The sequence below is a fragment of the Phocoena phocoena genome, chromosome 7, assembly GCF_963924675.1.
Source record: "Phocoena phocoena chromosome 7, mPhoPho1.1, whole genome shotgun sequence".
NCBI classification, from domain to species: Eukaryota; Metazoa; Chordata; class Mammalia; order Artiodactyla; family Phocoenidae; genus Phocoena; species Phocoena phocoena.
This window is the reverse complement of record NC_089225.1, coordinates 94,357,522-94,370,764: the sequence shown is the minus strand read 5'-3', so window position 1 is coordinate 94,370,764 and position 13,243 is coordinate 94,357,522. Positions and strand designations below refer to the sequence as shown.

Sequence of the window (13,243 nt, the reverse complement as noted above, 5' to 3'; positions counted from 1 at the left end):
ACAAAGTGAGTACCATAATCTGCCATTAAATTGTTTTATTGGAAGAGATAAAAAGGCAACACAAACTGAAGAAAAGGTTAGCAGAAGAGAGCAGACAGTCCTGGACTGAAGTCAGCAGCAGCCTTGACGAGGAAATGCCGAGTTCTCTAACCTTTGCACCACACCTCAAAGGGCATTGGCCCCTGACTCACAGGTAACACAAATATTTTTTACTCCAATGTATTTCTTCGTTCAATACACTCATCCCGCTTTCCCTGGGTCCTCTCCACATTTATCAATATTATGACTGCCTTGTAAATAGTAACCTGAGTGTGATAAAAATATCACAGTCACTTATTTAAAATGCCAGCTTCTGGGTTCCATACCTAGAGACTCTGGGGTGAGCCTCACAATGGGTGACCCCAGACCCATTCTTTCAGACCCTCTGCATCGGTTTAGTTAAGTCCCAAAGGGCACAGACTGTGTCATTTAACTACCCAGAATATCGTCAGTGCCCAACACTCAGAAATGATGCTTGCTAATAAACAAGAAACACCAGGAAGTCTGAACACTTGCTTCTTAAAAGACGTAACACTTTGTCCCCAGTATCATTTCACAACTTCAACCAGTTGCATAATTCCCACCCCTCCTTAAGAATGAAATTCCAGCCACGTCAGTTTTCCTGTAGTGAACTTTTCTGACACCCCCAGGCTGGATTAAGTGGCCCTCCGTTGTGGTTCCACAGCTCCCAGACCAGACCAGCACTTACCTTATATTCTAGTTGTCAACTTAACTGTTAATCTTCCCCCCACTAGCAAAAAGTTTGCCCCCTTCCCTGAGGACAAGTGCTGTGTCCCCTTCTCTTTTGTGTTTCCACAATCTAGACTGGTGATCAGCACTAAATCAGCAGTCGTTAATGAAATGAACCACAACGGGTATGGAATGGGACGGGACAGGTGATAAACACTTTGGGATGGAAGAGGGATGAGAACCCTCTGTGATGTTCCAGTACAAGGACCCTCTCCTCCTAGGATGAGCCACACGACTCTGTGTCGTTGTTTTCAAGGACTGGAGATTTTTTATCTTGTCTGTGGTTTGGGGGTTTTGAGAAATTATTTCAAGGAGTAGACATCAAGAGATGCTCCTTTTAATGCTGTGGAAGTGTGTCAGTTTTTCACACTAATTTTGACATCTTGAAGCAGCTGTTTCAATTAGCTCCTATCAGAGGATCACTCACACTAAGGTTATATTTGTTTATGTAGCAAATTGTCATAAATTGTATTACTTTTCACCCATGTGGTTACCTCCTGTAAGGGGATCATGCTTACCCACATTGTTGAACTCCATATGGCCATGTGACTTACTTTGGCCAAGTATTGTGGGCAGAAGTGAACAGAAGCACCTCCAGATGAGGCTGTAAGAGTAATTTTAGGCTTTAGATGCCCAGGTCCCAGGACAAAGATAATGATAGGAGCAGAGCCCCAACTGACCCACAATGGACATAGAGTGTGGGCAAGAAATGAACATTTTTTTGCTATAAGCCCTGGCATTTAGGATTTGTTACTGCCACATAACCTGGCGTTTCTTGGCTCGTGTCCAGATACCCACACGTCCCCTTTTTTTAATCAATGAAAATGTTCACACACAACTAGCTCGTTTTGTAATTTTAAGAAACATATTTCTTTTTTTTTTGGCCATGCTGCGTGGCATGTGGGATCTTAGTTCCCCAACCAGGGATCGAACCTGGGCCCCCGGCAGTGAGAGTGCCAAGTCCTAACCACTGGACTGCCAGGGAATTCCCATAAAATATATTTCTTAATATATACCTCTGTGGGTCTCAGTTTCCATGTCTGTAAAGTAAGGGAAAGAAGAGTAACATAATGATAATATCAAATGTTAATTAAATGCTTATCATGTGTCAGGCTGAGTACTTTATTTTTAATTAATTTATTTTTTTGGCTGTGCAGCATGCCGGATCTTAGTTCCCTGACCAGGGATTGAACCCGCGCCCCCTGCCATGGAAGCGTGGAGTCTTAACCACTGGACAGCCAGAGAAGTCCCAGGCTGAGTACTTTAGAAAAAGTATCTCATTTTATCCTTACAACAACCCAATGAGGTAGGCATTATTATTATCATTACCATTATACAGACAAGGGAACAGAGGCCTGGAGAGGTTAGGAAACTTGCCCAAGGAAATAAAGATACTAAGAATTAGTGACGGAATGAAATGATCTGGCACCAGGGCCTATTCTCCTGACTTCTGTGCTGTATCTGTGGGGTCATCTCTAAGATCCTGTCCATCTGGGACCCACTAAGACTCTGTGACACTGCCATATGGTAACAACTGCCCTGGGTCTTCAATTTTGAAACCAAGACCCATTTCCACCACTGCCCTTCTCTTGCAGGTTTAAGAAGATCATGTGTGCTGTGCTTTGAACATCTTGGAGGAAGCCACCAGAGAAATGGAGGGGATGTCCCAGGCCACAGAGGATGTGCCTCCCCTGGGTGCAGGGTCTGCTCCAGTTACTTTCCTCTCCAAAGTTGCTGCCTTGCTGTGTGAGAAATGTGCCACCAAAGCAGAAAGCCTGCCTGCTCTTGCCGGCAGATTTTTACATAGAGATGGAGATCACTTACTGGAGAAGTGGTAGCCAGGGCGGGGGCTTCCTCTGGGGGAGGCCGGGATGAGGAGGTGTGGCCTCATTGTGTGGCTCTGGACTCGGGTTTGCAGCCCCAGGTCACAGGGAATTTTGTTCATTTTATCCTACTAATCCTCACAACAGGCACACCTCAGCCCCCTAAGAAAGGAGCAAGGCATAAGAATTTTCCCTAGTGGAAGCCCAACTCCTTTCATAGAATGACATTGGAGGAACACACACAGACTTCCCGTATCTTGAGCCCAGTGAGACCCTGCAAGGCACCTGCATCCATCCCCCTTCTTCTGTCAGGCAGAAAGGCTGTTTTGAGAAGACACTTTCATTCTCTCTTGATGACCTGGCTCTAGAGATTGAAAAGAGCTCGAGTCCAACTGACGTGAAAAGAAACTGGTTCCTTCAGAAGAACAGAAATGCCAAACTAAGGGCCTCCAGAGTCTCTCAGCCAGAGGGCAGTAATGAAGCTCTCACCCATCAACCTGTCCCCAGAACAATCCTGAACTCCTTCCAAGGCTCTTGCAGATTCAATCCCGGGGTCTTGTCATGGAAAGAGCCCAGAAGTAGACTCCTGGCTCTGTCATTTTCTAGTTGTATGACTGTGGGCAAGCCACTTCACTTCTCTGGATCTGTACCTCCTTCTCCGTGAATGATGGAGTTGGACGAGACAACCTCTAAGTATGCTCCCAGCAGTAGGATTCCAGGATGCCATGGGGTCTGTGGTTCTGGGACCATGTTGGCGTAACTGTCTTGCCTGACCATTAGCAAGAATGGTATCATTGGTTTACCTCCTCCCATCCACTCCACCCTCCCTAAGTGTTACTGGAAGACTGGTGTCTCTTAACTTCTGTCCCTCTACCCACCTTCCAGCCACATCTAACTCTCCTCCTGTCCCCACTACCAGTGTGTACAACCTGTGGAGGGGAAGTACAGATGGATGCCGCCAAAGGTCATCAGCCACTTTGTTTTGACCCTCAGCAGCTCTGGCAAAGGACACGGCAGAATTGCTGTTGGGGTGTTTATGAGGATTTCACGCACCTGCCTTCTCATCTTCCGTTAGCTGACTGAGTCCACAGAGAGTTGGTTCCATTTTGGCATCCCTAAGAGTAGAGTTGAAGCATGAGAGGGACAAGATGGATTTTTTTAGGGCCCTAAGCAATATGACGTGAGTAACCCCTCATGTTTTTCTACGAGAGAGAGTTCTACCAACGGCTGATGGTCAATGACATCAGCAAATCAACTCCCTGCTCAGGCTCCTCTGACCACAACTCCAGTGCCCCCCATTCAGATGCTCTTCACCATGCCTTCCTTTGGGCAACTAAATTCTTACTCCCTCCCCTGCAGGGGAGTGTCCTGCAGTACTCCCCCCTACCCCCAGCTGATCTGGGCCCTAACTCATTGGTGCTGATTCAAAGAAAAGCAGACCCCTCAGGCGGCCGGAGGGTGGACCCGGGCCAGAGTCTGCAGGAGTGGGCAGGAGGGCAAGCAGAGGCGGGAAACCCATCAGTCAGCCTGTCACCAAGTCTTTGCCGATCCCCTCCCCCACTCCCTACCGGGACTTGGTCCCATGCAGAGCTGCACAGTGGGGTCCCAGAGAAGGAAGGGGAGAAGTCAGGAGTCTTTATGTTGTAGCAGCTAAAGATGTAAAGATGGAGCTCATTCTTTTTGGGGGTCCATCCCCAAGTGTGCTAACCCACCGTCACTCACAGGAGGAAGGTCTGAGTACTGCCGGTAAAGGCTGCCACGGTGGAGCTTAGGGAAAGGGGCAGCCAGGGTAGAGTTTTGAATCAGTATTTGCAAAGTTTTAGACATAAGAGTGAGATAATGTCAGTTGTTTATAAGAAAGAGAGGAGGCAAATGGAAATTATGAGCAGAGTTTAACGCCCTCAAATCGACACCCTTGGTGCTACCATTGCCACCGCCCCCCCCCCTTCTCTCCTACAGGCTTGCTGGGTATGGGGTAACTCCTTTGAGTTAAAGCACTGTTTTTAAAATGTCCCTGCTAAAATGAATCAACTATGCTACTCTGAGAATGTCTTTTTAACCCTGTTAGTACCCAGGACTGCATTTGCAGAGAGGGAATACAGGCCCATAAAAGATTCAGGGGCACAGAAAAGTGACTTTGGGATGAGGAGGATAGACTTTAGAAGCGCAGAGCCCTAAGCAGTGAAATCGTGACTCAGTGACTTAACCTTGTGTAACTGAACTAGGGGCAGTGAGTCAACTCCTTTGAGGCTTAGTTTCCCCATCTAGTGAAGAGGAGTAAAGCAGAAACCTCCACGGGGCCTCGGTCGGAGAGGCACAATACTAGCACTGCATAGGCACTCTGATACACAGGCACTGAGTAAAGACGAGAATGGGGAGAAATGAGCTCGTGGGCAGGGAGCGCCAGACAAAACGGCACTTTCTCGTCCTTCTGAGGCCCGGCTTGACGAGCAAAACGTATCCAGGGCTCCCTCTGCTGTCCATTCCTTACACCCATCTTCCTGTATCAAATACAAAGTGCCCAGGGTCCTGAGCCTGGGGCGCAGAATGGGCTCGTGCCCTAATTTAATCAGTGGAGTCCTGTTTGCACTTTGTTAACGTTATTTCTTGAAAACTTTCTTTCTTTTCCATTCTGCTGTTCCTTCCCTAATTTTATGCCTTTGTCTCATGCCTAGGTTGGCCCTCCCATCACCAATATATCCTTCACAATATATCACTCTCAAAAAACCTCAGTCTCTTTATCTGTAAAAAGAAAATGTTCTCTGAAGTTGCAGCCAGTAAAATAACAGAGTTAAAGTTCGATAACGGAACTTCTAGGTTCAAAGTTCATTCTTTTTCCACATTATCACCTCTCTCTGAAGTGTGTGACCTTAAACATAACATTTAACTTCCCTAAGCTTTTTCCTCGTCTGTAAAATGGAGGAAACAACTGTATTCATCCCATGAGCCTGGTGCGAGGAGAAAGGGTGACAATGAAGGAGCAAAGGAGAATCGACAACAGAAAGAGCACAGTCAATACTTGCTATGGTCCTAAAGCACAGTGCGTTCAAGTAACTGGAGCAAGTTAGGTGCTTACAGTGGAAACAGAACATGAAAACAGATAAGACTGGAAAGGTAAACAGGAGTCAAGTCATGAAGAGCGTTGGAAAATATGGTCCCACAGTCAGCCAGTGCAGGCTGTCGTGAGGATTACATGAGTTTATACGGGTCAAGCCCTTAGAACACAGTCAGGCTCCCCACAAGGCGCATGTGTTAGGTATTCCTGATAAAACCCTCCCGCTGCTAATCACGACTTAAAACGAAAGCAGGGAAATTTGTGAGCAGAACAGCCTTGAGTCGATGAGTTAAGGAATAGCTGCTTGAAGGAGAAAAGACTTAGAAAAAAGAACATCAGGAAACAGAAGTGAAGACCCACATCAACCCTGTAATACTGGCCTTTGAATTTTAACAAATTACATCATTTCATGTGCATGGGTGCACACTCATGCACACACACACACACACACACACACACACACACACACGCAGCTCCCTCTCAACAGAGAGAAGCCCCTCTCCTACTGGCTCCCTTTCAAGCCATACCTCCACTCAGCAACCTGTTGGCTCTGCCCAGTGGTAGCGCCATTAGGGCATCTCCCTGCGTCAGTGTAATCTTTTGACCTACTTCTGGGGGGCCATGCTCTACTTAGGTTCACCCACTGGTCTGTGTCTTCACTGCTCTAGTTACTCAATTGAAAAGCCCAGTGCTTTTGACAGTGTATTTATTTAATACTTTCCTCCTGTACTGACCTTCTGAAAGGGAAAAAAAAATTCTTGAAGACTCTGAAAATGTGCTTAGAGACCTGAACACCCTGAGTTTGACAAATGCTTGATAAATAAAATCTTATTCAATTAAATGCTTTATTGCTACAGAAGTCAACGGGTTTTTACAACGGGTAAGAATAGTTTTTAGTATTATTAACAAAATGAAAATACTAAATTAAAATGTTCTCTTCAAACTAGCAAACCCTAGAAAATACACCCAAGTTCATCTTAATTATATATTAGTGGGTTGTTTGTCCCAAAAGACCTGTAATTATTAAATCCTTTGGTCTCTTTCTTTACTTGGTCTGCTTGGTCACATGATGACATTATGGAAATTTAAAAATAACTTAATACTTACTAAACTGTAATTTTACACAAGCGCTTAACCATTTTATATATGCCCTCAAGATGAATCTTCCATACCTTCCACTTCATTGCCAGGCTATGTTCCTTTCTTGTGGTTATACTGTATCACCCCCTAGCGTTATATATGATGCTTGCAGCCAATACATGATGTCAAATCTCTGCTTTACTGAAGGAATGAATAATATCTGTAGATAAGTACTTTCTTGATTTATAGATTAGGTTTCCAAAGAATATATGTAAATCCATTGGGTTCCAAGGCCAAAGTACACTATATAAATCTTCAAAAACATCTAGAGAACTAGTGACCATACCATGATACCATATGAAAGTTGTTTTCCAATGTCACTGCACAAAACATATAGTGAATATAGTGTTATAAAATCAACAATGATTATTCTGTTTTTCCCTGCTGACATTTCTAGAGATACATCAATGTTTAATGTCAATCCAGGAAAATGGAGCAGCAGGCTTCAGTAACAGAGAACAAAACCATAGACAAAGAGATGGCTCTAGTTCCACTTAAAAGGTTAATTTCTGGGCTTCCCTGGTGGTGCAGTGGTTGAGAGTCCACCTGCCGATGCAGGGGACAAGGGTTCGTGCCCCGGTTCTGAAAGATCCCACATGCCGCGGAGCGACTAGGCCCGTGAGCCATGGCCGCTGGGCCTGCGTGTCCGGAGCCTGTGCTCTGCAACGGGAGAGGCCACAACAGTGAGAGGCCCGCGTACCGCAAAAAAAAAGGTTAATTTCTTTTAATGACTAGCATCTATTACCATCACATCTTGAGCTGCTGAAATAGTTGATATTTTTTAGTTTTTTTTACTTCATAGAATTTAATTAACATGTTTTCTAGCTTATAATGACTCCAGCTTGCTGGGCCTTCTTGTTCAATGGCATTGACTTTGTAGAATTTATCAGTTCTCCTTATTTCCTCTAAATTCTATTAATTCTTCAGTTTGCTCCTCAAGAACATCTTCAGAGCCATCCCCACCTACTTATCTAGTGTTTCCTATCTTCATCATGGCCCAGAAATGCTAAAAAATCATGCACACATTTTTTGTTTAACAATATAAACGTCCCTATTTGTTTCTAGCAATGCTTTTCTGCCTTGAAGTCCACTTTGTTAAATATTAATACTGCTTTTGTTTCATGGATTAGTGTTTTCAGGTTATATTTTTTATCCCTTTACTTTAAATCTTTCTGTATCTTTGTTTTTAGTGTGTCTGTATCTGATTCTTTAGGTCTTTCTTTAATCTTTATATTTTGTGTATGTAATCCAATTTGACAATCTTTGTCTTTTAACTGAAGCCTTTAGTCTGTTTGTATGTAATGTTATTACTGATACATACATACACATATGTGTGTATTTATGTATATGCTTAAATCTACCATCTTACTACATACTGTCCTACTAGTTCTTTTCCTATCCCTTCTGATTGTTTTTTAATTCTATTTCCACTGCGTTAATTTGTTATACATTATTTTCTACTCTTTTAATGATTACCACAGATTACAACATATACTTGATTTGTAGTTTGACCTCTTCCAGAACAATCCAAGAACCTTAGAACTATTTACCCTTTCTCAACCTATATGCTGTTGCTATAATACATTTTAGTATTACCCCCAAATTTATTATTGCTACTATTTATACAGTCTATATTCACTTGTACTTACCTATTTCTCCTTTTTTGTTGACTTTCATTACTTCCTGCATTTTCAAGTCTTAGATTAGTTACTTTCTGTCCAATAGGTGGACCTGCGATAATAGTTTTGTTTGAAAGTGTCTTTATTTCACCTTCATGTTTTAAGAATATGGTCACCGAGTACAGAATATGAAGAACTTTGAAGACATAAATCTATTGTCTTACAGAGTCTATTGTTAAGAAGTTGACCGCCTTAGTGCTGCTCCTTTTATTCTACTAGCTGCTTTTAAGATATTCCTTTTGTCTCTGGTATTCATAATACTATGATATTCTTAGGTGTTATTGTCTCTGGTATCCATAATACTATGATATTCTTAGGTGTTATTTTCTTTGTACTTATTTTGCCTAAGGCTTACAGGGAGATTCTTGAATATGTGGCTTGGTATTTCTTTATTGATTTGGGAAAATTCTTACCCATTATCACCCCTCCTCTTTCTCCTTCTAGAACTCGTTACACACTTGTTATTAGAACTCTTCACTTTATTTCCTATGTTTCTTACACTTGTTCATACCTTTCCATTGTTTTTTGTGCTTCTGGATATTTTCTTTTGATTTCTCTTTCTAGACACAGATTCTCTCTTAATCTGCATCTAATTTGCTGTTAAATTCATCCATGGAATTCTAATTTTACCTACTAAATTTTTTACTACAACAATTGTTTTGTGTGTTTTTTGGTAATAAAATTCTTAGTCTTGTCTTTTATTACCTTGTTCATATTATGTAGTTATTTTAAAGTCAATGTCTGATATTATTTGGATACTCTCTGGATCTGTTTCCATTGTTTATTGTTTCTCTTGGTTTTTTTAAAAATTTTTTTTATTTTTTGCCGTACGTGGCCTCTCACTGTTGTGGCCTCTCCCGTTGCAGAGCACGGGCTCCGGACGCGCAGGCTCAGCGGCCATGGCTCACGGGCCCAGCCGCTCCGCGGCATGTGGGATCTTCCCAGACCGGGGCACGAACCCGTGTCCCCTGCATCGGCAGGGAGACTCTCAACCACTGCGCCATCAGGGAAGCCCCTCTCTTGGTTTTTAAAATCAAACTATCTTGTCTCCTTGTACACTTGGTTATTTTTACTTGGGTGCCAGATATCATATATTAAAAAGTATAGAGATAATTGAAGTTTAGAATATCTTTTCTTTTTCCAGAGAGTATTTACATTTGCTTCTTGTAGGCAGCTAGGGCACTAGGAATTCTAAATTAACTAAATCCAATCATGGGTTAAGATGATTCAGAACTCATCTTCAGTCCCAGTGAGGACTTATTTCTTGCTCACTTCTACTCCCGGTGTGTAGCCTGCTGGAGGTGTTTTACTCCATACTGGGATCTCACCAAATCAAAGGAAGAGCTAATATCCAGGCAAGAACCTGGGCAACTTCAGGGAATCTTAGAGGCAAAAATTCATGATCTGTCTCTTAGGGTATTTCCATTAAAAGACTCAATTCCAGCTAACCAGCTCTCTCTGTGTGTGACTCTGCCCAATTTATAAATTCCCAGAAGAATAATTTGTTTGATCAATTGTATCAGTTTGTATTATGTGACCAAGGGAAAGGATCCTGCTATTGGTAGCCCCACCATAACCAAATGGAATGAAAAAGGTAAGTTGCTCAAAGGAAGAGATTTGGGGAGACAAAAATGTCTTATTATGGAACATAAGAAAGAGTAAGGAATCAGAGATCACAAAAGATGGGGAACGAATTTGGAGGAGAATATGATTTCAGCTCTAGAAATGTCAAAACAGGTTTCTGTGAAACATCTGATTTGGTCAGGGTGCCAGCAGAAAACAGATGGGACACTAAAATGGGGTGACTGAGGAGAGCTGAATAAAGGGACTAAGGTCAACAATGGATGAAGCCTTCAAGGACTAGTAACAATCGGAAGTCATTACCACCCTAGGTCTTCAGGAATAAGGGGAGAGTGGTTACTAAATCTCAGAAAGAGCAGCTGTAAATACAGGAAAGAGCCACCTAAGAGAGCGGAAGCCTTCAGTAGAAGGTCTACCTGAAGCAACTCTGCCAAGGAGGAACAGAGGAAATAAATATCATGATTCTGCTTTCTTCTCATCTGCCAAGTCTTCTGCTGGTGCCTCCCATTTATTGAACCTAACCAGAAGCCAGAGAACAAGAAAACACATTGCTACAGCCCATACAAGGCAGAGAATCTCCTGGAGCAGAGCTGGGTGGTAAAGATGATGTATCTGGAGAGACTCCCTTTTCTGCGTGTTGCTTCAGTGGCATAAAGAACCCAAAATGATCAAAGAATTGCCTCAAGATTTCAATTTAAATAGAACCAAGATTGTGTTCCCTGGAAGAAGCATTTCTTCCTTAGGCACCGAGACCTCTAAACTCATCAAATTCAAGGTCACAAAGCAAGGGAAACAAAAAATGCCTTCAGTGGGTCAACTGGCATAATTCTCAGTGGTGTAAGTCCCACTTCAATCCCTTGATTTCTTGACCTGTGCATCCTATGGGGGAGAAAGCACTGTTGGGTTTAAGGTACATACTGTATCTCCTAAAACGGTACCTAACCTCACAGAAAGTTACCGCCCAGCTGATCCTATAACCGAGCCTTTGGCAAACCATTAAGTCCACCAAGCTAACTGTCTCTGGATAACGGGGCACATGGTAAAACAACTGATTTCCGTGAGTGTGAGCCAACTGCTGCAATTCCTTTACTTCCTTCACTGTCAGAGACGACACGTATCACTGTACGGGATATCACAGTGATGAATTAGGCGTTCTGCAAGTCCATGAACATTGATGCTGGCAGACATGTTGTAGGCAAGAAAGACAAATCCACACCTGTAATACACATCTATCCCTAATTAGACAAACTGCTATCCTTTGCGTGATGGAAGGCATCTAATATAATCACTTGGCCAAGTGGCACCCCCTAGGGAATGGTGTCACTTTAGCTCAGCACCGGCCTCTTGCAGTTCACCACTCGGCAGAGGCAACAGCGTCATCCTTGGTAAGGGGAGACCCCTCTTTCTGAGCTCATACACAGGCTCAGTCGCCACTATCATGCTTGTTTTGTTCGTGGGCCTCTACTGAGCAAGCACCGAGGTAGTGACTGGGGAAATTGCTGACTGACATCCACAGAACGGATTATCTTATTTTTCTGCTTAGTGAAAACAATATCCATAATGGATGCTTTCTTGTAGGCATTTACCTGGGATACACACATCATCAATTCTGTACTCATTCTAAGAATTGTCGACAAATTTGTCCTTGCACCATTCTTGTCACCAACCTTTGATTCTTATTCTTTCCAACTCCAGCTGGTTAAGTCTAAGACTCTGGAGCAGGTTTAAGTTGTAGTTCAAGTCACTCTGCCACTCAGTCTCTACAATCTAGCAAAGGGAACATTCCACTTTAGAAGGTTGCTGTACATTTATAATTTTACAATTTATACAATTTATAATTTTATGGACCAGGTAACAGATGGGCAGTTTCACATGCATAGAAACTCTATGTTCAGGCATTCTACCAGTAGCAAACAAGAGCTACTTTTCAAATGGATAAGAGATGTTAGAAGCCTCTAACTCCAAACCCTTAGTGCATGTGACTCTTCTTTTAGAGCATCACAGAGCACCTCTACCACTAACACTTCCAGTCTATTGGGATTTGCTAGGTCATAGATGAAATGGCAGTAACTTGGATTATGACTTGGACCTGTTCCAAAGTCCTTTCTCCAGTCGCCACTCAAAACCGATTGCCTTACAGGTTACTCAGTAAATGGGACAGAGAAGCACACCCAAATGTGATGTTTTGTCCCCCAAATCCAAACAGATCCAATAAATATCATGCCCCCTTCTTAATTAGGGGTGGTCTAAAGTGAAGAAACTTGTCTGTCACTTTAGATAGGCAGGGTGACCTAAATCACCGTATGCATGTCGAAGGCACGTAAGGTTCACAATACTTCCTGATCTCACTTGGTCCAGTTATTTCATCAGTGTAATGGATCACTGATATTCTGTGAGACATGATCAAGATCCATCAGAATTATGACAGAGAATACGTGAGTTGCTGGCCCTGAAGTAAAACAATGAAAGTATACTGCTGTCCCTGTAACGTGAAGGCAAACTAATTTTGATTGCTTTGCATATAGGGATGAGTGGAAACATTTGTTAGGTTAATAGCATGCCAGGGCCAGAGGCGTTGCTTTCCTCCAATATAGAACTACATTTGGAATCACACCGAGATTGGTTATGACCAAGACCATTGCTCATGACAATTTCAGTTGTTCAGTCGTGCCATTAATCTGATTCCCCAGGGATTCCTTTTGGTTTACTATCTTGGTAGATATTTTAGGTGCAGGGGGAGGGGAGGAGGCAGAGGAGTACAATTCTAGGTTTGTGCTTGACTTTTCCAAAACTAAGAGCCTTCCCTCCGTTGGCCAAGGGATGAAAGAAAGTTAATTCACCAGCTACTAAGTATTATCTAGTCCCATTCTACATTCTGGGAGTGGGGTAAAAACCCTAGGATGGCAGGCAGCATTCCACACTACCCACTGATGACTCAATCCAAGATAGCATCTGACTTCCGTAAGCTCCTGTTTTGATCATAGTCAATGGCCTCAGGTTTCCATGCGGAAGAACTGAGGCACAATTTACAGTGTATACTTGTAGCCTAGTTGTAATGTTCTTCAGTGACTTGCAATTTGCAAGGTGGTTTGAAGGACAAAATGCAAGAAGTGTTACTTTTAAACTAGACGGTTTGTAAGTTTAGAATACAATTCCAGTAATAAGTTTTATGTTAT

The 13,243-nt window shown here is 42.8% G+C and overlaps 1 non-coding gene across 1 annotated transcript; it reads right to left on the bottom strand.

Annotated features, from left to right (window-relative positions):
* Nucleotides 1-1,701: 1,701 nt before the first annotated feature.
* Nucleotides 1,702-1,774, bottom strand: TRNAE-CUC (transfer RNA glutamic acid (anticodon CUC)). The gene has a single exon. It is a non-coding gene; the product is annotated as a tRNA-Glu (tRNA).
* Between the last annotated feature and the right edge of the window lie 11,469 nt (nucleotides 1,775-13,243).